This window comes from Gopherus evgoodei, chromosome 5 (assembly GCF_007399415.2).
Source record: "Gopherus evgoodei ecotype Sinaloan lineage chromosome 5, rGopEvg1_v1.p, whole genome shotgun sequence".
NCBI lineage: Eukaryota > Metazoa > Chordata > Testudines > Testudinidae > Gopherus > Gopherus evgoodei.
In genome coordinates, this window is record NC_044326.1 from 106,147,923 (window position 1) to 106,173,547 (window position 25,625).

At 38.7% G+C, this 25,625-nt stretch overlaps 1 pseudogene; it reads left to right on the forward strand.

The window, feature by feature from the left end:
* The window catches only part of LOC115652688, a 96,740-nt pseudogene extending 80,253 nt beyond the window's left edge, over window positions 1-16,487 (forward strand).
* The last annotated feature ends 9,138 nt before the right edge of the window (window positions 16,488-25,625 follow it).

Here is a 25,625-nt window from a genome sequence, read left to right on the forward strand (position 1 = left end):
GATCTTACCCAAATACACGCTTACAGCCAATTCTTATTAACTAAACTAACATTTATTAAGAAAATAAGAGGGAAAGAGAATTGGTTAAAAGATCAATATACATACAGACATGAGTACAGTTCTGAGATCAGATTCATAGTAGGGATGGTGAGCTTTGTAGTTGCAAGGAGTTCTTTCAGAATTAGTATATAGATTATAGTCCAATGTCCATATTCAGGGTGATCCAGGTGAGACTGGAGATCTCAGTCTTAAGACTTAAGCTTCCCCTGCATGAAGCAACAAGCAGATCTGAGATAAAAAAGATCAGGACCCAGGTGTTTTTTATACAGTTCCACGCCTTCTCTTGATACCTCGGAGTCCTTAGGCAAACAATAGGCAATTGTGGAGACTTTGAAGTAGACCTATTTCCTAAGCATCACCAGTGATTTGCTACAGGGATTTGGCAATTGCCTGTTTTTTCCATCATTCACAGGTGATTTGCTATACATTTCAAAGAGAGATGTAATATGTCACAGTAATATTACTATGCTTACAGTTCATTTAAATGTTAAGATTTCCTTTTGATCTCTGAATTAACAAAATACAACATAGACAGGGACTGTTTGATTACATTGTTAACCTCCAATATATATATATGTAAACATAAAAAATACAAATGTTCTTTACCAATATGTCCCTAAAGGTTAAATCTGGGTCAATTATCCTGCATGATGCTTAACACTTTCTGGCTATGTGTCACTTACTTCATACAGTAAGTGATACCTTCTTTAAAATGTATGCCAGGATAAGGGTCAGTGTACACAGTAACTACTTCTTCAATCTCAAGTTACAATTTTTGGTTAATCACTACTTTGGGAATTTGTAACTGACTTTTGGTTGATGTGTTTTTTGAAGTTCTGCGGTGATCCTTAGTAGCAATTTTACCCAAGGGAGAGTGCCTTATGTCAAATGTATTCAGTTACCACTGGGTGACAGTTTTACATAATCAGTGAGTTGTTTTAATCATTTTTATAAAGTCTTTGACTTTGTTTTCCAGAGACTGGCTGTTATGGCATAAAAAACTGGGAGTACTTGTGGCACCTTAGAGACTAACAAATTTATTTCGGCATAAGCTTTTATGGGCTAGAACCCACTTCATCAAATGTATAAAGTAAAAGATACAGGAGCAGGTATAAATATATGAAAGAAAGTGGGGTACTTTACCAAGTGTTAAGTCAGTCTAAGGGGATAAATCAATTAACAGCAGGATACCAAGGAAGGAGAAATAACTTTTGAAGTGGTAAGAGAGTGGCCCATTACAGTTGACAAGAAGGTATGAATAACAGTAGGAAGAAATTAGTATTGGGGAAATTAAGTTTAGGTTTTGTAATGACCCAGCCACTCCCAGTCTTTAGTTAGGCCTAATCGGATAGTATCTTGTTTGCAAATTAATTCCAGTTCTGCAGCTTCATGTTGGAGTCTGTTTTTGAAGTGTTTTCCTTGAAGAATTGCCACTTTGAGGTCTAGTATCAGAGGGGTAGCTGTGTTTGTCTGGATCTGTAAAAGCAGCAAAGAATCTTGTGGCACCTTATAGACTAACAGACGTTTTGGAGCATGAGCTTTCGTGGGTGAATACCCACTTCGTCAGACGCATGAGTCTTTGAGGTCTGTTATTGAGTGACCAGAGAGATTGAAGTGTTCTCCTACTGGTTTTTGAATGTTGTTATTACTGATGTCAGATTTGTATCCATTTCTTCTTTTGCGTAGAGACTGTCCGGTTTGGCCAATGTACATGGCAGAGAAGCATTGCTGGCACATGATGGTGTATATAACATTGGTAGATATCACACTTAACACTTGGTAAAGCACCCCACATCCTTTCATGTATTTATATCTGCTCCTGTATCTTTTACTTCATACATCTGATGAAGTGGGTTCTAGCCCACGAAAGCTTATGCCCAAATAAATTTGATAGTCTCTAAGGTGCCACAAGGTGGTAGGACTGGATACAGAAACTAGGGCTATTTTTGATTCACATGTGCCTTTGTTCATAGATAAATCAGTTTAATAAAACTTCTTAATAATGTAAAGTGAATGTATTTTATTCCTGCAGGCTGAGTAGGATGGAGAGTAAGAGGCTCCAGACACAGTTATTTGAGAGCTACAATTTAACTAATCAGATTAGGCAGTATTTTATCATACAATTATTGTTATACACCTACAGGCACTTTTTTATTATTATTAAACAGGTGCGCCATTGTACCTATGAAAAGTGCATATATAGATGAGGTTGATTATCTGAGTTTCTGAAATAAGCTGTTGCATGGGAAAGATAAGCTTTCATGAAAAATCATAATTGCAAAAAATTATGTACTGCCACTGCCATTGTTTTTGCCTGCAAATGTTGTGGCCCTAAGGCCCTGAACAGGTAAGCATCACCATTGAGAAAAGATCTTTAAGCACATGCTTCAATGATTCTCTGAATTATGACCTAGCGTAGGTGTTTATTTCTCCATAACATAATAAATTGTCATCCAAAATGTTATTTCACACACACACAGACACACACGCCCAATCTTCCCCAATGCCATTATAAGTTACTTCACTTTACCTAGAATTAGGTTGACCAGATGTCCTGATTTTATAGGGGCAGTCCCAATTTTAGGGTCTTTTTCTTATATAGGCTCCTATTACCCCACACCCCTTGTCCTGATTTTTCACACTTGCTGTTCGGTCACCCTACCTAGAATCGGGAGATAACTGATATTTCAGATAATTCTTTGGTGTCCTTGGTAAATGTTGACTTTCATTAAATGCTGATTATTATATTCTTCATTTTTTAAACACTTCCACCCCCTATTACACTGTTTTCTGAAAAGGGTTTGGGTAGATTAGCAATGCAAGGGAAGACTTTCAGAAACAAAAGAAAAAAACCCTAAAGGTTCTCATTCACTTTTAGTAAGATTCTGAAAAAGATTTGGGGGTTGTTGTGGATAATCAGCTGAACATGAGCTCCTAGTGAGATGCGTTGGGCAAGATAGCTTTTGTGATCCTGGGATGCATAAGCAGGAGAATCTCATGTATGAGTAGAAAGGATATTTTACCTCTGTATTTGGCACTGGTGCAACCAATGCTAGAATACTGTGTCCAGTTCTGATACCTTCAATTCAAGAAGGATGTTGATAAACTGGAGAGGGGTTCAGATAAGAGCCTTAAGAATGATTACAGGATTAGAAAACGTCCCTTATAGTGATAGACGTAAAAAGCTCAATCTATTTAGCTTAACAAAAAGAAGGACAAGGGGTGATGTGTATAGAGTCTATAAGTACCTACATGGGGAACAAATATTTGATAATGGGCTCTTCAATCTAGGTGAAAAAGGTATAGCATGATCCAGGGACTGAAGCTAAAGCTAGACAAATTCAAACTGGAAATAAGGTATACTGGATACTCCTATTCAGCTGAGTATCCCTGATGAGCTTCGAATGTTTTTCAGAGTCACTGCTACCCAGGACAGAGTCCCCAATCCTGAGAGTATGGCCTATATGCTTTGTTTCTAGATGTAGACATTTAAATTTAGCCATATTAAAGCCATTTTTTTGCTTGTACTCAAGCAATTCAAAAGGTCACACTGTATTAGTGATCTGTTCTCATCATTATTTACCGCTCTCCCAATTTTTGTGCCATCTGCATACTTTATCAGTGATTATTGTTTTTTTCCAGGTTATTGATAAACATGTTAAGTAGCATAGAGCCAAGAACTTAGCCCTGCAGAACCCCACTAGAACCATGATTCCCTGTTTATAGTTTTATTATAAGACCTATCAGTTAGCCAGCTTTTAATCCATTTAATGTGTGCAATGTTAATTTAATATTGTTATAGTCATAGGCAAATTAAGCTTTTGTGGGGCCCTGGACTAGAGCAAATGCGAGCTCGACCCACCCCTTCCATCTGCAGTCCCCCAACCCCACTCCCACTGTGCTTCTACCGGTAAAATGAGCACTGGGTGGGCCGAGCAGGGCGAGTCCCCACACCCGAACCCCTCTCCCTGGTAGGAGCACTGGGCAGGCGGAGCATGGCAAGCCCCTGTGCCCCAACTCCGTTCCCTGGCTGGAGCGCTGGGTGGGAGGAATGGGGCAAAACCCCACGCCCAGACCCTGCTCCCTGGCCTGAGCTCCAGTCAGGTGGAGATGGTTGGAGTGTGGGGGCACCTCAATTGGCCATGGCCCCTGGGTATGGGCCCCATTGGCCCAGTGGCTAATCCACCACTTGTTCTAGCTTTTTTATCGAAATGTTGTGTGATACCAAATTAAATTCTTTACAACAGTCTAAGTAAATTATATAGACAGTATTATGTTTATCAAGTAAACTTTTCCTTACATCAAAAAAAGTATCAATTTGACAAGCTGTATTTTCCATAAACCCGTGTTGCTTGGTATTAATTATCCTCCTTTAATTCTTTATTAAATTAATCTATTCCTATATCAACTGTTCCATTCTCACACTTGGGATCAATGTCAGACTGACAGGTCTGAGTCATTCTTTTTATTCTTTTTAAATATTGGCACAAAACTAGCTTTTTTGAAGTCTTCTAGAAGTTCCCTCATGTTCCAAGACTCACTGAAAAATTAACATTAATGGTCTGGAGAGCTCATCAGCCAGCTTTTTTAAAATTCTTGGATGGAAGTTATATGGATTTACTGATTTAAAAATGTCTAGTGACTTCCATTTAACATCCTCTTGAAATATTAGTGGAATCAAAAGAGTGTTATATGATGAAACTACCTCATATATTCTCCCACTCCTCAATACAGAACATACATAGAAATATATATTGAACACTTCTGCCTTTCCTGCATCCTGATTTATAATACTACCCTTTCCATCTAGTAATGGGCCATTATTATTGTCAGGATTCTTTCTGTTCCTAACATACTTAAAAATCTCCTTCTTACTGTCCTTAATTCTGCTTGTCACAGATTTCTCCTTATGCTGCCTTGTCACTTTATTATAGTTCTTAGATTCTGATTATATTCATTACTATCAACTTCCTCTTTCTTTCATTTGTTATAAATTATTTTTATAGCTGCTTTCACTTCCACTCTAAACCAGGTTGATTTTTAATATGGCTTTCTCTCTCAATTGTGTGGGTTGTTTCTTTTTTGGCATCTAGACAAGTGTTCTTAAGCAATTTCCAATTATTATTAACATTTTTCTGTTTAATCATCCCAATTTGGCTCATAACAGTTTTCAGCATTGTGAAGTTGGCCTCTTTTAAAGCACCAAGTATATGTATTACTGGTCTGGACTGTATTCTGCTTACACATTATAAATGTGATCAAATCATATACCTACTTACTATTATACATACTATATCAAGAAACCAAAGAGAGCCACCGGATAATTCAAACATGAGAATTCAGAGAGAAGAATTTCTATTGTAATGGCTAGGAGGAAAAAAAGACAGAAAAAAAGATGATCATTCTTCATCCTGAGGAAAAGCCTCTTGAGATCTAGTGCTTTGGGGAACACTTTTCAGGAACAACTCATCTCTATGAAGTTATGACTGGTAATACTGTCAAAAATCAACGAGAAGTAGAATTCTCTCCTGTAAATGGTAAATGCTGATGGAACCCAGTATAGTCAATCCCCATCCCCGGCCCCAAGATTACAGAAGTTTTTTGAGAAGAAATCTATGTGGAGTTAAGGCATTTTCCTATCTCTACTCCCTCCTCCATTTCCCCATTTTGTACATTCTCAATAGCTTTACTTAAAAGGGGCTGAATAATGTTGCCTCTTCATTTACATTGTGCACAAAAACAAAATACACAAAGGCCTAGAGTAATGACTGAAAAAAATGCCTCAGGAGACTGGATGTCTGGTAAGATGTTTGTTTGTAATGCATTCATCATAAAAGGTCAACTGAGACAGAAACTGTTTTCCACTGTAATCCTGATTTTACAAGTAATTTTGCATACTACTCAAGTCTTCAGTGGAAGACAAAATTGTCTGGGCCAGAGGGCTTAGGAAAAAAATTATGAATACTGTTACAGTTTATGAAATCCCATTGAAAATATATTGGGTGAGATTCAGCTTTGTTTTGTACAGGCAGAAACACAGGAAAGAATATCTTGTGATAGAACAGTTGCTGGTTGGAACTGGGCTTATGGTTATGCCATTAAAGTGAACAGAGCAAATATCAAAGGGAAAAGTGGGACTATCCGATGCTATATCAGCCAACAGGAATGAGTCATTTATTATGAAATATGTTAAATGGATATATAAATGCTATGTATATTAGTATGTATTAGTAAGTTTTAATAAATTGAAAAATATTACACACACACAAAATAAGTGTACTTTGAGATAGATGGAAGAAGGTTGTTTTTACTTTTCCTCTTGACATACAAAATGTTACATTAGGTAATCTACTGACATACAAGTTTTATTTATTTCCTTCTAATTCACTAAATGCAGCTGTTCTTAGTGATTAATGCTAAGGCCTCAGTGCTGCAAACATCTTTGCAGAATCAGGGCCTAATGAGGTCAGAAGAATAAGGACTTTAACAGATATATTAGTGATGGTGGAAAAGAGGAAGGAGAAAACACCAGAGCAAATAGGGTCATTAGTAAATAAGGAGGGAGAAAAAGTATAAGTATTTTAAAAGCACGTAAGTGACTAAGCCGCCTGAATTTCATTTTCAGAAGTGATTTCGGCAATCAGAAGCATGCATTTCAGTGAAATTCAATGGCTCCTAAGTGTGTAAATCATTTTCAAATATGAGTTGGACTTCTAAGTCACTCAGGCATTTTTTAAAACATTACTTCAAATCAACAAATATCCTAAAAGCCGCAAGCTCCTAAATTGTTCCTTGATATGTCTTTACTGGAAAAATAAAGAAAAGGAGAATAGAAAATGAATAAGTAGAGCTTGGCATAAAATTGGAGATTGTTTCGACAGAACATTTTGACAAAAACAATTTTTTGGTTGTTTCACTGAAACATGGAAAACTTTCATGGAAAGTTCAGATTTTTAATTACAAACTGAAATATTGTGGCCAGCTGAAAAAATTCAGAATTTGTCCAGGAGTATATGTGTAAATACAGCACGTTTCACTTAAAATATATGCAGAGTCTGCATCACTGATTTCTCTTTTACTGGGAAGCAGACCCCTCCCAACATTTTCTACCATGTGACAAAGGGATGGTTTGTATTAATTTGGACTGCTTGGACCTAAAGAGTCAAAAGTGTTAATATGACCCTGCACTGTCCAACCTTAAACAAGGTTCAGGGCTTGGTATACAGAGCCCGCGGCTTGCTTAGTATCATGGCAAACATATAATTAAAAATTGTTTTAAGATACTGGGGGGGAAAAGGAAAAAACAGTTAACGCCTTTGAAGTGTAAGGTATTAAGAGAGGGTTTCATTTTAACAACATCCTTTATCACCTTTCTCTTTAGCTGTAGAAAGAAATAAAGAAACCTTGCCGGACAATCTTTTAGATGGTAAAATGAGGAAAAAGTTAGTTGCAATGGGCTGGAGTGGTTGTTGTTAAAGTTCAATCCCATTTCTTAATAGACAAGACAAAACAAACACCCACAAAAGGGGAAAGAAAAGAACAGCAAAGTTAGAAAATACAGCTTCTGTCTCTGGCGTTGACTTTCACTTGCAACCTTCCTACTGGAAAAAAACACAGTCACAGTATATGGTCATATATTGGAGTCACCCTCCCCAAGACTTGACAAACCTTTACCACCAGCAGGTTGTTTAGGGCATTGTTTTTAGTTGCCGCTCTGGTCACAGGCTTAAAGGAGTGTTGCAAAATATGCAACCATGACCAGCTAAGCCAGACTCTTATTAGACAGAAAAAAAGAGAATAATAGGAAACAGAATAAATAATGTGGGGAAGGGAAAGGACTCCTGGGCAAGGGTAGACAAAGTTTCATGTCCCAGGTGGTAGTCAGGATTTAATCAGAGCCAGTGGAGGTAGTAGTGTCTTACTCACTCTCTTTGGCCTGGTCTGGTCAGGACATCTCTCAGGACTAGGCTGGAGTAGGTCTGGGGTCTGAAGATGGTGGTGTGGCAGCAGTCCTGATGGTGAAGCTAACTCCTTCTCTTTCTTTTGTCTTTCAGTCCGCCAGTGTCATGGTAGTCAACTTTTTCCCCCAGAGACTTTTCTTAAGAACCCGCCAAAAGAGTGATAGGTAGAATAGCCCATCCCCTTATTTTTTCCCCCATCAATCAGGCTTAATTTTGGACACACCAGTTTTGGGTAGTTGACTTTCTGGCTTTATCTTAGTACAGTCCTTGAATTATATTAATAGGCCGTTTGGTTTGGATTTAATTCAATCCCTCCCTTCTTTGCACATTTTCCCGTCAACATTTGTTGTTATAAATCAGGAGTCTGCAACCTCTGGCACGCGGCTCATCAGGGTAAGCACCCTGTCAGGCCAGGTCAGTTTGTTTACCTGCTGCGTTGGCAGGTTTTGCCAATCACAGCTCCCACTGGCCACGGTTCACTGTCCCATGCCAATGGGGGTGACAGGAAGCGGCTTCCTGCCACCCCCTTTGGCCTGGGACGGCAAACCGCAGCCAGTGGGATCCGCGATCGGCTGAACTGTTATAAGTTGTTGTAACATTTTATGAATGTTTAATCACTGGCCATAGTTGAGCTCACAATTAGGGTAAATTTGAAGGCCCAATTATTACAACAGGTGACACCAGTGTCAGAAGAGGGATGCTGTTGTTGGAAGAAGAAGATAATAATACTCATGAATTATTTATATATTTTTGTAATAAAGTCGAAATATTTACAATCTATTTTCTTCATTGTTTCCTAAGTTCTATGGAGGCTAGGAAATAGGGGAAATGAAAATCTACATGCACTCTTCAGATCAAGTGCATCAGTTTTATTTATCCATCTATCTATCTCTGTGTTTATGTCATTCTCATAACTGAGGTATCTGAGTACCTCAGTTTATGCTGCACTTTAAATAATTATCACACTGAGTGCTGCCAACATCCTGAGGCTGGCCTAATGCACAGTGGTACACCCACAATAGATATTAGTTGGTTATGTTTGGGTGGTGATAAAATCAAAATTGTTCTGCTTCTCACCCAAAAATGCAGAGGGGGTCTAGGAAGTATTTTCTTCTGGTCAGAGTATGGATAAGGAATATTAAATAGTTTTGCAGAGAGAACTTTATGAAAGAAAACTCAGTGTCAAACCCATGCATACAGTCCCTCTGCTGCTTCCAGATTCATGAGTTAGAAAATAAAAGCTCTTTCAGGTAATTTCATCAGCTATTTCAATGAGATGATTTTACATATTGTAATTAGTGGCGTGAAACACACTGCCAGCGAAAGGCAGGAATATTAGTTAAATCATAAGTACAAGACTTTGAGAGATTTCTCACTGATGCGATCAATGCAATATTGTAACATTTATTTTACAACAATGTACTTGAATTATATTTGTGTTAAGAATCTACTTCTATTTTCCAGAAAGTTGATGTTAAAAAATGCAGAAATTAAGATAAAAAATCTAGTTCAAATTTGTATATGTTATGCAAATCAGAATTTTCATGACCCATTTGTCCAACTATGGGAATGAGCACCTGGGTTTGTACATCTTTGTGAATCTGGACAATGTTCTTCAGAGCTGGACCAACTTGCAAACTTTGCCTCCAGTTCAGCTGGCTCACAAGTACTTTGAGTTTTTTTCCGGCGCAGAAGGACCCTCCTTGGCAGGTATTGCAGGACTAGCTCTTTCTAGCTGCAACTGTACTTTTAAACAAATAATATAGAATTCTAAACCGAAGGGTGAGAGCTTGGAAAACCTCTACTAAACAAACAAGGCTACAGAAAGTCTTTGCTATTCAGCCCTCACATATGAAGTCCAGTATATTATGGGATTTTTTTGGTCAACATATCTCAGTTCAGATTCATATCTAAATTAGTCATCACAGGGGTTCTCAAACTTCCACAGCAAGAACCACAACATAATGAAGACTGTCTTGTTGCTCACCTGCTCTCCCATCACAGTCCTGTAACATGAAGAAAAAGTGTATGTTTAACTGTCATAAAGCAACATTCATAAAAGTCATTACTGCTTTCTAACCTCCTCCTTCCCATCATACGTTACATGTGTTTGGGATTACTCTTGCCCAAATATATTAGCTAAAGGTGGTCTAAACATTTTTAAAAAATGCAACAGCAATACATTCTTGAAGTTGTTCTTATTTTGTACGGTCAAAGTGGATTATTTTTTCTCCTCCCTCCCCCCCAGAATTTGTTGTGAGTTTATTAATTTTAATTGAAATTGTTATCAAAGTGGTTATTACAGTTTGTGTGTGAAAATCCAAATTTTCATTAAACAAACTATATCAGCCCAATCAGAAATATACTTTTGAAAGATGGTTATTTTTCCTCTCCCATTATTGAATTTCTCCTTCACGGACACTCCTAGACCCCCTGTTTTTGTGTGCAATTAATCTTTTGATTCCATAATCATATATGAACATAAGAATTGCCATAATAGATGAGACCAATAGTCCATCTAGCAAAGTATACCATCAGCAACAGCAGCCAGTACTCAGTGTTTCAGATGAAGCTGCAAAGAATCATGGACTATGCACTTATGAGATAAACTTTCGTCAGGAAAAGTTTCTTCCTATCTGCTAGTAATTAGGCATCAGCATATGCTCTGTAGTATAAAGGTTTGTATCCCCTCTAATACTCTTGTTACTTTTAAAAAATATATTTGCTTTTGGAACTCTGGATAGTCTTATTTTCCATATAAATATCTAGTCCTTTCATAAATTCTGCACCTCTTGCTCCCAGTGATATCCTGTTCCATATGGCTCCCTTCTGTTTGTCCCTGCCTGACTTCCATGTCACACATTCTGAGTGTTCTTTTCCACTCCAAGGGCTCAGATTTCCCATGAACCAGGAACCATGCTAGTAACTATTTCCTGTTAGTTCAGCACATTTCATAGCAATCATGAAATGTGTTAAATATATTCAAAAAATCACTAATGATTCATACATGCGGATTCACTACTTATACCAAAACGATCATGTAAAAAAATTGGGAGCTGTATCCTGAAAGGTGTGGAATGCTTTCAATTCTCCTTGGAAGTCCCAGAAATTGTATAGAATTAAACAATATAGTAAAGCCTTTCATTTATTAGTGGAACAGGACCTCAGAGTTACTTAATGTAATGAAGGGAAATAGCGGAAGAGGAGAAGAAGAAGAGTTTCTATCTTTTAAAATCAGAACATGGTTACTTAAGATATAAAGATACACTGTACTATATTGTATTGTACACGAATGAAGTTGTAGGTACAAATGTTCCAATAACAGCTATAATTATTCCGAAAATTAAAGGAAAGCAAAAAGTGCTGGAGAGGGAATGCTTATCAGGCACTTTATACAACATTAGGTGCTACTTTTATTGCATGATAAGCTGTGCAATCCATGAGTAATAATATTTCTAAACAATCTGATTCTTTTGATATGTTTATACACTGCGTTTTTAATGTTTTGTGTAAACACCCCACTTACTAGTTAGTTAATGATAAAACAGGTGATTAAATAAAGGTGCTGGCTTGATATGATTGTCACAGCTATTCATGGCTCAGCTTCAGTTACCAATAATGTTTATTTCATGACTAACATAAGACATAATGAAGCTGTTGGGATGAGTCTGAAGATTCTAATAAACAGATACAACCCAATGAGCTGTTTCACATGGAATGGAAGCCATGGGTACTAAATAGGAAGGAACAGACAGCCCCTGCCTCTGCACACACATTAAATAGAGTAGCAACAACACTTGGACCTGACTGTCAAAACATACTTTTTGCAGCCAAAGAAGAAGAGTTGCTCTGATATCGTCTTTTGAAATCCAAAACCATTATTTCAAAGCAGCATCCATAGAGAAGTTGTTTGATTGTCCATAGTAAGGAGACTTGATGCCACTGGTCCAGCCATTTGCTCCAGTGCTGTAGGATAAGAAGCAGGAGCTGTAGAGAAGTCACCTAAATCTATCCAACCCAGAGGATATTGAATAGGAAAGGTAGAGAGAAGGCCAACTAGCCACTATCTGATGACCCATCCTCCAGAAGACAACTGAAAGTAACAAGCAGAGCCCAGGGCCCATCTGTCATTTGAACCTTCAATTTGAGTTTTCAGGTTTGACAGAATGAAGCACAGGAACTCCAGTAGCATGCAAACTGACCAGATCTGGCCACCCTTGCTTACAGTACTTCACAAGTAGTCTCACTGATATCAGTATGGAATAAGCAGCACGCTACTACTGAGCACAGATCTGACTTTGGATATGCTGATAAGGTTTGCTGAAACTTGTGCAAATCAAAGATGCCAACTTTCATACAGTCCTACATGAAACCACTACTGTCTCAAAACAGGGTGTGTCCTTGGGTGCTGTCACAGTTCAGGACAACTGCATTCCATTGTCCAGCAAGTGCACCTGTTCTCAGGCTTCTGGCTTAAAGGGACAAAATTGGAGGGCCCAGACAATCTTCATCCAAGAATATTAAAGGAACTGGCACATGAAATTGCAAGCCCATTAGCGAGAATTTTTAATGAATCGGTAAACTCAGGGGTTGTACCATACGACTGGAGAATTGCTAACATAGTTCCTATCTTTAAGAAAGGGAAAAAAAGTGATCCGACACTGTTAGTTTGACATCTGTAGTATGTATGGTCTTGGAAAAAATTTTGAAGGAGAAAGTAGTTAAGGACATTGAGATCAATGGTAATTCGGACAAATTACAACTTGGTTTTACTAAAGGTAGATCGTGCCAAACCAACCTGATCTCCTTCTTTGAGAAGGTGACAGATTATTTAGACAAAGGAAATGCAGTAGACCTAATTTACCTTGATTTCAGTAAGGCATTTGACACGGTTCCACATGGGGAATTATTAGTCAAATTGGAAAAGATGGGGATCAATATGAAAATTGAAAGGTGGATAAGGAACTGGTTAAAGGGGAGACTACAACGGGTTGTACTGAAGGGTGAACTGTCAGGCTGGAAGGAGGTTACTAGTGGAGTTCCTCAAGGATCAGTTTTGGGACCAATCTTATTTAACCTTTTTATTACTGATCTTGGCACAAAAAGCAGGAATGTGCTAATAAAGTTTGTGGATGACACAAAGCTGGGGAGTATTGCTAACATGGAGAAGGACCGGGATATCATACAGGAAGATCTGGATAACCTTGTATACTGGAGTAATAGTAATAGGACGAAATGTAATAGTGAAAAGTGCAAGGTCATGCACTTAGGGATTAATAATAAGAATTTTAGATATACATTGGGGACACATCAGTTAGAAGCAACAGAGGAGAAGGACCTTGGAGTATTGGTTGATCACAGGATGACTATGGGCTGTCAATGTGATATGGCCGTTAAAAAAGCTAATGCGGTTTTAGGATGCATCAGGCGAGGTATTTCCAGCAAAGATAAGGAGGTGTTAGTACTGTTATATAAGGCACTGGTGCGACCTCACCTGGAATACTGTGTGCAGTTCTGGTCTCCCATGTTTAAGAAGGATGAATTCAAACTGGAACAGGTTCAGAGATGGGCTACTAGGATGATCCGAGGAATGGAAAACTTGTCATATGAAAGAAGACTCAAAGAGCTTGGCTTGTTTAGTCTAGCCAAAAGAAGGCTGAGGGGGATATGCTTGTTCTTTATAAATATATCAGAGGGATTAATATTAGGGAGGAAGAGGAATTATTTAAGCTTAGTACCAATGTAGACACAAGAACGAATGGGTATAAACTGGACACTAGGAAGTTTAGACTTGAAACTAGATGAAGGTTTCTAACTATTAGAGGATTGAAGTTCTGGAACAGCCTTCCAAGGGGAGTAGTGGGGGCAAAAGACATATCTGGCTTTAAGACTAAGCTTGATAAGTTTATGGAAGGGATGGTATGATGGGATAGCTTAATTTTTGCAATTGATCTTTGATTACCAGCAGATAAGTATGCCCAATGGTCGGTGACGGGATGTGGGATGCGATGGGATCTGAGTTACTGGAGAGAATTCTTTCCTGAGTGCTGGCTGGTGAGTCTTGCCCACATGCTCAGGGTTTAGCTGATCGCCATATTTGGGGTCGGGAAGGAATTTTCCTCCAGGGCAGATTGGCAGAGGCCCTGGAGGTTTTTCGCCTTCCTCTGCAGCGTGGGGCATGGGTCACTTGCTGGTGGATTCTCTGCAGCTTGAGGTCTTCAAACCACAATTTGAAGACTTCAATAACTCGGACATAGGTTAGGGGTTTGTTATAGAAGTGGATGGGTAGAGTTCTGTGGCCTGCTTTGTGCAGGAGGTCAGACTAGATAATCACATTGGTCCCTTCTGACCCTAAAGTCTATGAGTCTATGAGTCTATGAGCACCTCCTTTGGGCAGAGACACATGTCTATCTTCCTCCTGACTGGGGAATTTCCAGGCTGCATAGTTCCCTGCCTGTTCTGAGAGTTCCCCAATAAAATCAGACTGCTGTACCAGGCCTGCTTTGCTTTTCTCCTCAGATGCTATAAACAGTATAATTGCCACAATTAGAAGTTATCACACAGCTCTTTCCAAGCAACTACATATATTCTTAAAGTAAAACATTACAAATAAAACATTAAAACAACAAAAGAACGTATGCACATGCTAATAAACTTACTAGAGATCAGTCCAACTCCAGCAAAGGCTCTGGCCACTAACAACCCTTCCAATTCCACTGTCATGGGGCCGGTGGCCCTTTAGAAGAATTAAGGCCTACTTGGCCCATGCCAACTCCATGGGCTACCTCTGGGAATGATCAGGTGTTCCTGGTGGTGCCGCTTTAGCTAATTAGAATTGGAGCAGCTGAGTTAGTAGGAGAATAGTATAAAGAGGATGTTACCCTAAATAAAGAGAGGTCTCTCTGGTCAATGTCTGTGTTTCTGTAGGTGCTCATATGTGGGGAAATAGATCTTTGTGGTGGGCAACAAGCCTTGAAGTAGGGTTAGGGTGACCAGATAGCAATGTGATAAAAAGGGACAGGGGGTGGGGAGTAATAGGTGCCTATAAAAGAGAAAGCCCCAAATATTGGGACTGTCCCTATAAATTCGGGACTTCTGGTCACCGAAGTTAGGGTTGATGGTTAGAGCCACTACTGTCAGAGTGCCTGGGGGAAGGGGGATAATTAAAGCGTTTCTGTCAATAAGCTGGGGGGCTGTCTATCCCTAAAGCAGGAAAAATTGTATGCCAAGACTTGCTTCCAGGGAAGGGAGTAGGAAGGCTCTTTCTCTTGATTTAATGGCTGTTGATAAATGATGTCTCCCTTGAACAGGATTGGTAGAAGCAAATCCTGAGTTGAGACCAATTTCTATGACAAAAAGGTGAAGTGGAAGTATGGCATGGTGTCTGGGTCTGTGCCCTTCACAAGGCTTTTTTCCTGTGGTCACAAGTTATTAACCACTTCTAGCTCACAACAAGCACAGCCATGAATCTGAGAGTCACTCTTTTATCCAGTTTGGGCCTCTGGTCTGGTCCTAATGTAACAGGTGATCAGAAAGCAAATGGTTTCTCCTCAAGTGCAGGTTCAAATGGATGGGTCAAGAGGTGAGTAATTTGCATTTCCCTCCTGCCAAGTGTGTTCTAGGAAGCTCACTCAACTGAAAGTTCAGTCTTGGCTGGGCTATTGTTCTAAGAGTCCTTCAAAGCTCATAATACTTCCCAGAATTTATGTTCATCCTGTCTGCCTCTAAAAGAAGTTATGTACAATCTCACAATAGCACATGAATACTTGCATTTTTATACAATGAACCAAGATACTTAAACTTAGTTCAATAAGGTGCAATTGATTCTTCTTCAGGTCTGACAAGCTCTGTGTGGCTCAAGAGCATGTCACTCTCACCAACAGAAGATGTTACCTCACCTACCTTCTCTCTCTAATAGCCTGGGATGAACATGGCTACAACTACATTAGTTTCCTGCAATATTTGTCATATTTGTCCACCCATGCTGAGACAAAAAACAGGAAACGGTTTCACAAAAAAAGTAAAATTTTAAATCTTGTATTGTTTACCATAGTTTAATATTAATTTCTACTGTGATTAGTATGTTGATGAACTTGTCATCTGGTGTGAGGAAGCAACAGTCTGGTGTGTATAGTCCAGGGATGGCGGGTCAGGCTATCACTCCCTTACCTTGCCCTGATGTAAAATGGAGATAATACTACTTGTCTACCTCATGTCTTGAGGCCTATTTCATAAATATGGACTAAGTATTGAGATCTTCAGACCCAAAAGCTAAGTAAAAATATGTATATGTAAAATTAATAATTGGAGTCTATTTTTAGTATATATTTTTCTTTGTTCTTTTCCAGGTACATGGACTTCTTTCTCATTCCTGTCAATGCAAGTAGTCACTTTCTGTTCGAGAATACACCACTTTCATTCAGAGGACATTCCCAAATGATTGGCTTTCCTGGTCATGGAGGCTAAGATCATCACCATTCCCATTGGATCAGGCATACTCCTGGTATCAGGTATAACAGAGCATCCTCTTGTTGGTCACATAGTGGCTTTTTCTTTAATGAACTATAGAAGAAGTGCAATGTAACTGCAGTAAAATATATTAATTTAACTCCTCACTATGTCTAATCTGAAGCAAATCAATTTTATTAATGAGATATATTTAGCACTGCCGAATTCCACATTCATGTTCAAATACCTCTTATACCTACATGTCCAAATCCAGAAATGGTGCCTCATATGGATGTGCAAATTGCAGATTATGCTTCCCCTCTCCATCTGAAGCTTAGAGGTCCTGAATATCTCTATTGTAGTGTCCTGAAGAGGAAACAGTGTACTTCCATAAATGGATATGCTCTCACCTTCATACTCAGATTTATATTTGCAAGTTCCGTGAACATTAACTGAAAATTTTTGTATTAATCTTCAGGCATTAAGAAGAGATTATACACTTAGGGTTAAGCATATGAGTGGAAAAAAGTTATTTTTTCCTGTCTCCAGACAGTTTAGTTTTCTTTTATGATATGTTGTGGAACAGCAGCAGTGGCTACTCACTTCAGAAAATTAGGGCATCAAAATTATATAAATCACTGGATCCATAACAAAAGTTATTCCCTCTCCCTAAAAATGTCTATTGTGTTTTTCTCCTCATTAGACATTTTTAGGGAGAGGGATGACAGGAAGAATCAAGGGCTGTTCTCCCTACTGGGATACTGACTAGCCTCCAACCTCGCACATCATGCAGATTCTGGCTGGGAGAAAGTGAGACTGAAATACAAGAATTACCATCTTGCATTTTATTTATTTAGTTATTTACTCTTCTACTCAATATAGTACTGTAATTATGTCACAATCACAACTTAATGCCTAAAGAAATTGGCATGTTAAAACATATCTATTGTAAGGAATGCAAGTGCAGATCTTATTGGGGCATATGGTCTCTCGTCTAAGAAGTCTAACTAGAGTTTTGCCTACAATAGAGTTTTATTTTACCAGTCTCCACTGTAGGTAACACTGATTACAACAGTGGGGACAAGAAGTCTTCCACTTTTCAGCTATGCTATGGCTATTGACAATGGGAACTCTAGTAGCAATCAAGCCTTTCTGGGTTCAGCAGCCAGTTCAGGGACTGATGGTAAAACCTGCTTATAGCTAGTCCAATTGACACATATTGAAATTAGCTGCATGAGCTAGAAAACCATCTACCTAACATTCATATTGCTGAAACTATGTTAGAAATAGTAGGAATTGTTGTAAAAATACAAAATTTTAAAGGGGACAGACTGAGCTTGTATCTGTCGTTATGATGTTAATTGGGGTTTTGTGTTGGTTTTTTTTAAATTAGGGGTGACCAGATGAGAGGCAGAAAATATCGGGATACATGGGGTGAGGGGGGTTTGGAGATGTCCACCAGCAGAGCAAAAAATAAAAATAAAAAAGAAGCTGATTTCTGCTGACAGAGCGAAATAAAAAAAAATGCCAAGTGCTGCCAGAGGAGAGAAATATCGGGACAAAGATTGGGCGGGATGCAGGACAAACACCTAAATATCAGGACGGTCCTGATTTTATCAGGACATCTGGTCACCCTATTTTAAATACAACTCTACCCCAATATAACACGACCCAATATAACATGAATTCAGATATAACACAGTAAAGCAATGCTCCAGGAGGCGGGGCTGCTTTACCAAGTTATATCCAGCAGCAAGCCTTGGGCAGAGATTTAAAGGGCCCGGGGCTCCCCGCAGCTGCCGGAGCCTGGGGCTCTTTAAATCACCGTCAGAGCCCTGTCGCCGCTACTCCAGGGCTCCAGCAACGGGACTTGGGTGGTGATTTAAAGGGTCCTAAGCACCCAGCAGCAGCCAGAGCCCGGGCCCTTTAAATCACTGCCTCAGCCCTGCCGCTGCTACCCCACTGCTATCCCTGTATAATGCGGTTTCACCTGTAACATGGTCAGATTTTTTGGCTGCCAATGACCATGTTATATCAGGGTAGAGTTGTATTACAACATCTTGTTTAGAGTGCAGATTTTTCCAAGGCCTGGAAACATCTAGTTTAATGATAACATCACAAGAAGCAACTGAGTGAAAGCTGAGCTATGGAGAGTGGAATGAAATTTTGGTCAAACTGTTTAAAGCTTTTGAAGTTTCAGTTTTTTGCTAATGGCATTTAATATCAATGACTAGTTAACATTTTGAATAAAAGAAGATGTTCAGTCACGTAGACTTCCTGATGGTCTACTAACAAAACTAAAGGAAACCAAATTTTCCATTCCTAAGAATTTTAAAGCAAAATAAACAAACTTTGTGCCTTTGTTACAGGTCTCAAATAAGAAGGAATGGGGGCAAGCCAATTTTGTTTTTTTAAATGTTGGATCTCTTTAAGACATGAAGACATTTCTATTACATCTGTTGACACTTAGCACACAGAGCAAAGTCACTGACCAGACCAAACTTAGACTCTGTATTCATTCTGCTTTTAGGACCTGATCCAAACCCAATTAAAGTAAATGGAAAGATGTAGATCCGGCCTTTAAATATTATCTGATTAACTGATAGCAGATCTACTTATGCTAGCTCATCAAAAGTGCTTATCTGCTTGCTGCTATTAAAATGAACTTCCAGAAGAAAATATATGAGTTGCACAGTGAATTTTGGAAATTTGTGAATCAATTAATGTATTATCAGTGATTGATTAAATTTATGTAGTCTCTCAGGATGATGCAACATTAAATGTGCATTTACTTCATGAGATATACCGACGCTTCAATTCAGGAATTATCTATTTTCAGAATAGCATTTAAACGTGGGCTTACCTCTAAATATGTACTTAAATTACATTGGATTTATGTGCTTAAGCAGTTGGTTAGGCCAGTCTATTCAGTTCAGCACCTAAGTATTTTCTAAATCAGAGCCTAAACCTGAAGAAAAAAATCTATTCATCTTTTCTTGTCTATGTTTTCATTTCACCAACTCTAGGCCAGCTGTGTAATATTTTTAAAAATGATTCAGACTGAATTTTTTTTATTACACATGTGGCTGTCAATTTCACTTCCAGCTGGCACCATGAAAATCCGCATGGAGAAGCAGTTACCTTTATCATAAGTTTAACTTGACAGCTACTCTGCAGCACTTTCAATTTGAATCCATTTTTTAACAAAAGAAGTGCCAGTCCAAATGTGTTGGGGAAAATGATATTTTATAGTGAGCCTGTATGTACTCTATCCTGCTCCAAGTCAGTATCAGGATCCCATAGTGCTAGGCCCTTAAACAACACAGAGATAAATATTATACTGTAATGGTACACCATTACCTGCACCTTCCAGTGCTAAATTAGTTAACAATATAAGGCTCAGTTGACCATTTCAGCAGACCTATGCATTGGAAGCTGCACTGCACCAGAGAGAGCAATGGCTGTAAGTATGGAATTCCCTGATGCATCATTGCATTGCATTGCATATATGTGAAGAGTGAGAACTCAAGACTGCAGACTGTAGTGTGCAGCAGCAAAGCCACTCAAATCAGATTTGTCCTATTTGATCTTTGCTTATTCCACAAGTCTCCAGCTTCCTGTTCTGCTGAATGCTTTTATTGTGAAGCAGCAGGAACCTAGCACCTGAAAAGCTTTGAGTCATGGGAAGGTGAAAGCTTGAGCATCAGTAAAAGCTTTTTCTGCTTGGAGTGTAAAGCTATAAACTATGCATATTCACCAGCTCCTCATTTTCCTACTTCCTGCCCAGGTCTACTCCTGAGGCCTGACCCAGTCTCCATTCCTTGCTTTAAGTCACAGGCTTTGTCACCTTTTGATGCCATGTCAGAAAGATCATCAGTGCATCATTTTGACATCAATATTTGTCTCCAGATCTCCAGAATCTGTTTCATTCTGTTTTCAAAATGAAACAGAACTTTCTAGCCTGCCTGGTTGCAAAGAGAACCTTTAAACAAAATTAAGCGTAATCTAATGCAATGATATCTGCCTGCATCTACATCAGGGATCAGCAAACTTTGGCACGCGGCCCATCAGGGAAATCTGCTGGTGAGCTGGGCCAGTTTGTTTACCTGCAGTGTCCACAGGTTTGGCCAATCATAGCTTCCACTAGCTGCAGGAGATTATGGGGAGCCACTGAAATAGAGGAGGATAGGAAGGTGGCACACAGGGAGATTCTGGGGGAGAATGCACACACGCTTGTATTATTCCAAGGAGCCTGGTGTACAGGAGCAACAAATAATATTATTTATTATAGAATCCGTAATCTATAAACTCTAGTGAGTACCCTACCACCATACATCACCATATATAAGTTCTACCAACAGTCCTGCTCATAGTCTTCCATCCTGGTTTGATGAGGCTTTGTTTCCTAGGGCTGACTTAAAAGCCCCCTTGAGCTCTTATCTGAAACAGACAAAGCTGATTAGAAATTCTGTAACATTTTTTATATCTTCATATTGAGTTAGTATGTGTCTAAAAGCAGAAGAAATTGCACTCTCTAAGTATTTCACACTGTTCTCTACTGAGTATGTCACATTTCAGGTCAATGCATCCATTCCATTAGCAGAATGTCAGCAGTAGTAGCTGTGCTTGGGTTGTGTTTGACTCACAAAATCTGTAACTCAGCAAAATGGAGCACATTTCATATTTTTATGAAATGTTTCCAGTACTTAGTTTGAACCCTTTCACCTATCTTTCCTTAGGTGCTGTATTATCTCCCATTCTGAAAAATCAGTCCCAATAGGAATGAATAAATAAATATAACCTGTTTGCAAAATGTTTTTTATTATCTCATTAATCTATTTTCTGCTTCTCTCATATCCTGAGGATGTGGATAGAGAATGGAACTGATTTATGAAAAGGACTTGATTTATGAAGAAAGATTAAAAGAACTAAATAGATAGTACTTTGCTAAGCCAAGACTAGGGGGAATATAAACCTCCACTGTGCCGTATTTAAAGAGTGGAAATGTGAGAAAGAGAAATTATTTAGTACAAAGGAATATAACTAGGATCAATGGAATTACATTTAGTAAGAGTTTAGGGTGAGGTGGTATTTACCTTACTCAGGTTGAACAGCACCTGACACCATGAGTATTCTCACTGAATTCTGTGGGATTTCCTGCTAAGTAAGATGCTCATCAGTGTTAAAATACATGTCAGATTTGGGCTCAGAGATATGAACATTTCATCAAGGATTATGTTATCATAATACAGTCTTCCCTGAGTAAGTGTTGACCGCAGGGCTGACTAGTGGTCAAACTATGGTTGAGTCAAGACTCCACCCACTCCTCACCACTTGCCCCAGAGAGGAAAAGGCAACACGCTACAGTGCTTTCCTGAAGATCAGCAAAACTGTTGACAGCACAGATTATATTCTTACCTTTTTGTATATATACTCCTCTCTTTTGTTGTTTAGGTAAGGGAAGATAGTGAAGTTGAGATGGTGTAGGTTATGAGTTACAGTATGGTACATGTATCAGAGCGGTAGCTGTGTCAGTCTGGATCTGTAAAAGCAGCAAAGAGTCCTGTGGCACCTTATAGCCTAACAGTTGTATTGGAGCATGAGCTTTCATGGGTGAATACCCACTTAGTCGGAAGACATGCATCCGATGAAATGGGTATTCACTCACGAAAGCTCATACTCCAATACATCTGTTAGTCTATAAGGTACCACAAGACTCTTTGCTATTTTTACAGTATGGTACATATGACTTGTTAAAAAGTTATATGATGGACTGGATCAAAGATAATGTGATTAAATGGCTATTTAAAGTCAACTAAATGGCAGGGGAGTGTCCTGCCAGTAAGATTTATAAGACTAGGAAATAATCAACCAAAGGAACAACATGGAAACAGTGTTCATGGTCAATCTAAAATGAAGAAAGCGTTAGAGAGAGCACTGTTAGGAACAATTCCCTATTGACTGGCAGACCAATGATACAAATGTCATTCTACTGTGTATTTTTCCATCATTGATAACTATTAACATATTAACTAAAGAAACTCCATATTCATATGTATGACATTGATTTCAGATTTGATCTGACATCTCGTAGTTTTCTAGCCATCAGCTCAAACTCAGCATAGCTAAAACAGAACACTTATTCTTTCTCCCCAAACTCTCCCAGCTATTTTCTATCTCAATCACTGTGGACAACATCACTATTATGCTTGTTACTCAGGCCCATAACTTGGGTGCTCTCTTCAACTCGGACCTCTTTCAAGGTTGTCACATCCAGGTTATGTCTAAAACTTACAGATTCTTTCTTTATAGCACTTTAAAATATGACTTTTCCTTTCTGTCTGCACAGCTAAAACTCATCCAGGCTGTCATCACCTCTTGTTGGTTATTGCAGCATCCTTTTTCTGGCCTAGACAAAGGCAATCTTGGCCCGCTCATATCCATTCAGAATGCTGCTGCAAAGATCATTTTCCTATTCTATCGCTTTGATCATGTCACTCCTCTCTTTGCATCACTCTGCTGGCTCCCACTTCTCTATAGGATCAAATATAAGCTCTGTATATTCAGCTTCAAGGACCTTCACAGCCTTTCCCCACACTATCTATCATCTTTCATTCAATATTAAAAACTCAAATCCCACCTCCAATCAGCTCATGATGCCAGCCTCTGTTGCCCACTTGTTAAAATTGCAAACCAACACTTCAGTGCTTTCTCCCATTCTGACCCTCAGATTTGGTAGGAGCTGCCTGCAAAATCCTTCTTTAAAACTCTGCTTAAGATTTTCCTTTTTCACGATGCCTAGAAAATCTTGACAACGGTTAGAAATTGGTATGCTGAACCAAAAGGGGACTCATGCCAGTCCTTCACAGTTTGAATCTGACCCCGCTATTTCTTATGTACATGGTACTCCTTATGGTATATCATGACAAATAATAGTTTGCAGTGTAACAAATGGAAACACTGAACTGTACATGTGAGATGGGACTATTTATGTGCTCAAAATTAAGCAAATGCTTAACTGCTTTGTTGGATAGGGACCCTAATGCATAAAATAGTAACAGATTAGGTTGTGTTCAGTGGCCTGGACTTTCTTTTAATGCACACTGTTCATGAGTGTATTACATTGGGCAAAGCCAATTCCTGACTTCACTGTGAACAATGGTTATCAGACATATCAAACAAACCCAAAGAGCCAGTGACAATTTAGGCTGAGAAGGAAGACTTATTTTCAGAAGACTGCATTTCGTGTTTGATTACAAATTTGATGTGTAGTTAGTAATACCTCATATAGGACATGTTTTGGGAGGGGGGAAGTAGTGAACAATGTTCTTTGTGGATTGTCAATTACCTTTGGGATTGCTTCTTTGAATATAGGCGTTCTGGAGCTGCTGCAAAATTGAGTAGTGGGGACATCAATGGTACAGCAAGATATCAAGTAGCAAAAGCTGCTATGCTGAAGATAAAGCAGAGTTAACAGATCCAAATGAGTGGAGTGAGATAAACAGCTTTCTGAAACCAGAGAATGATATAGCTTTGTTAGGAGATTTGCAGTCATGTTAAAAACAGGGTTAGAAGCATTAGTGAAAAGAAGGTTCTTCAAAGGAAGCTTCATGAAAGGTGCTGCAAAGGAAAGCAAGGCTTTATTTTGAAGACACAAAAATAAATAGAAGTTGAAGAGAAGCAGAAGAAAACAGTGGGGTGGAGTGGGGTGAGGAGAAAGGTTGGGACCCCGAATCCTGACAGAGTGTCTCTGAAGTCACATATATAAGATTGGCTTTTCTAAAATGGGATATTATTTGTGAGTTCTGCCACAGTTCACGCTTATTTCAGTTAAATGGTAATACTGTGAGAGGCAGGTGAGAGCTGAGCAAAAGGAGCAGCAACACAGAGGCAGACACTAGAGAAAGCGCGTATGGGCAAACATCTGTAATGGTAAAAAGAGTCATCAGAATAAGACTGACTGAATGAGACCACTGAGTTTTTGTGTGTGTGGGGGGGTGTATCTTTGAGGACAAAGAAAGAGGACAAAATGAACCAAGAGAAGTCTGAGTCCCTAAGCCATGAAGAGCAACCCCCCTATAAAATAGAAGGATTAAGGAAAATGGACATCTGAGTTAAAATTAAATAACTGATTAACTGAGATATTAAAATGAACAGGACTAATAACTTACTTAATCCAGTTAATTCATTATTTTTTAAACTCTCTATTGCCAATTTATTATTAATTCAGGAACTTGATTTAAGGGCAAAGTATGTAGTACTTTTCAAGGTTTACCTAAGTATAAAATGGCCAACATTCACTGACTCTGAACAAGACAATTACAGTATAATTAATTGTTCATAATTTATAGTGATATCCTTGTCACTAGTTAACTGTTATATTCAGTTTTTATAGCCCCATACTCAGAAGGATAAGTAGTATACTATAGTAAACTAAGTAGTTCCTTTTACTTATGTTACATTGGCATGAATCTACTGGCTACATCTACTATTGAAAATGGTGAAATGATCAGGGATTGATCTTTGGAGGACTGGTAAAGGCACAATGAAGAGAGATCCAGGAAAAGGGGGACGTGAACCTGTAGGTCAGCAACAGAAGAAAAGTGTGGTGGAAACATGAAACAGAATGTGACTAAGTAGGAACATAAGTATTGCCATGATGGATTAAACCAATGGTCCATCTACTCGTGCCTCCAGCAGTGGTCAGTACCCGATGCTTCAGAGGCACATACAAAAAACCTGTAGCTGGCAGTTATGGATTAATCTGCGTAAATGGAATATTTCTCTTAATCCCCATTTAGTTAGATGTTGGGGTTTTGCCCTGAAGCATGAGGTTTTATATCCCTACCAAAACTATTTTTTAAATACTTAGTGATATAATTATGGATACTCTTGTTATCCATAGAAATATCCCAGCCATGTTTGAATCCTGCTAAGCTCTTGGTTTCTGTTATATCTTATGGCAATGAGCTAGCCTAAAACTGCTGAAAGAATGGATGCAAAAAGGAGACACTTTGGGAATTTTGGGCCAGATTTTTAAGGTATTGAGGCAGTTAAAGATGGGAGTTAGGCATCTAAGTATTTCTGAAAATCTACTAGCCACCAAGTGTTTCCTTATGTGCCTCCCTTTAAAAATCTGCCCTCAAATTTGACTGT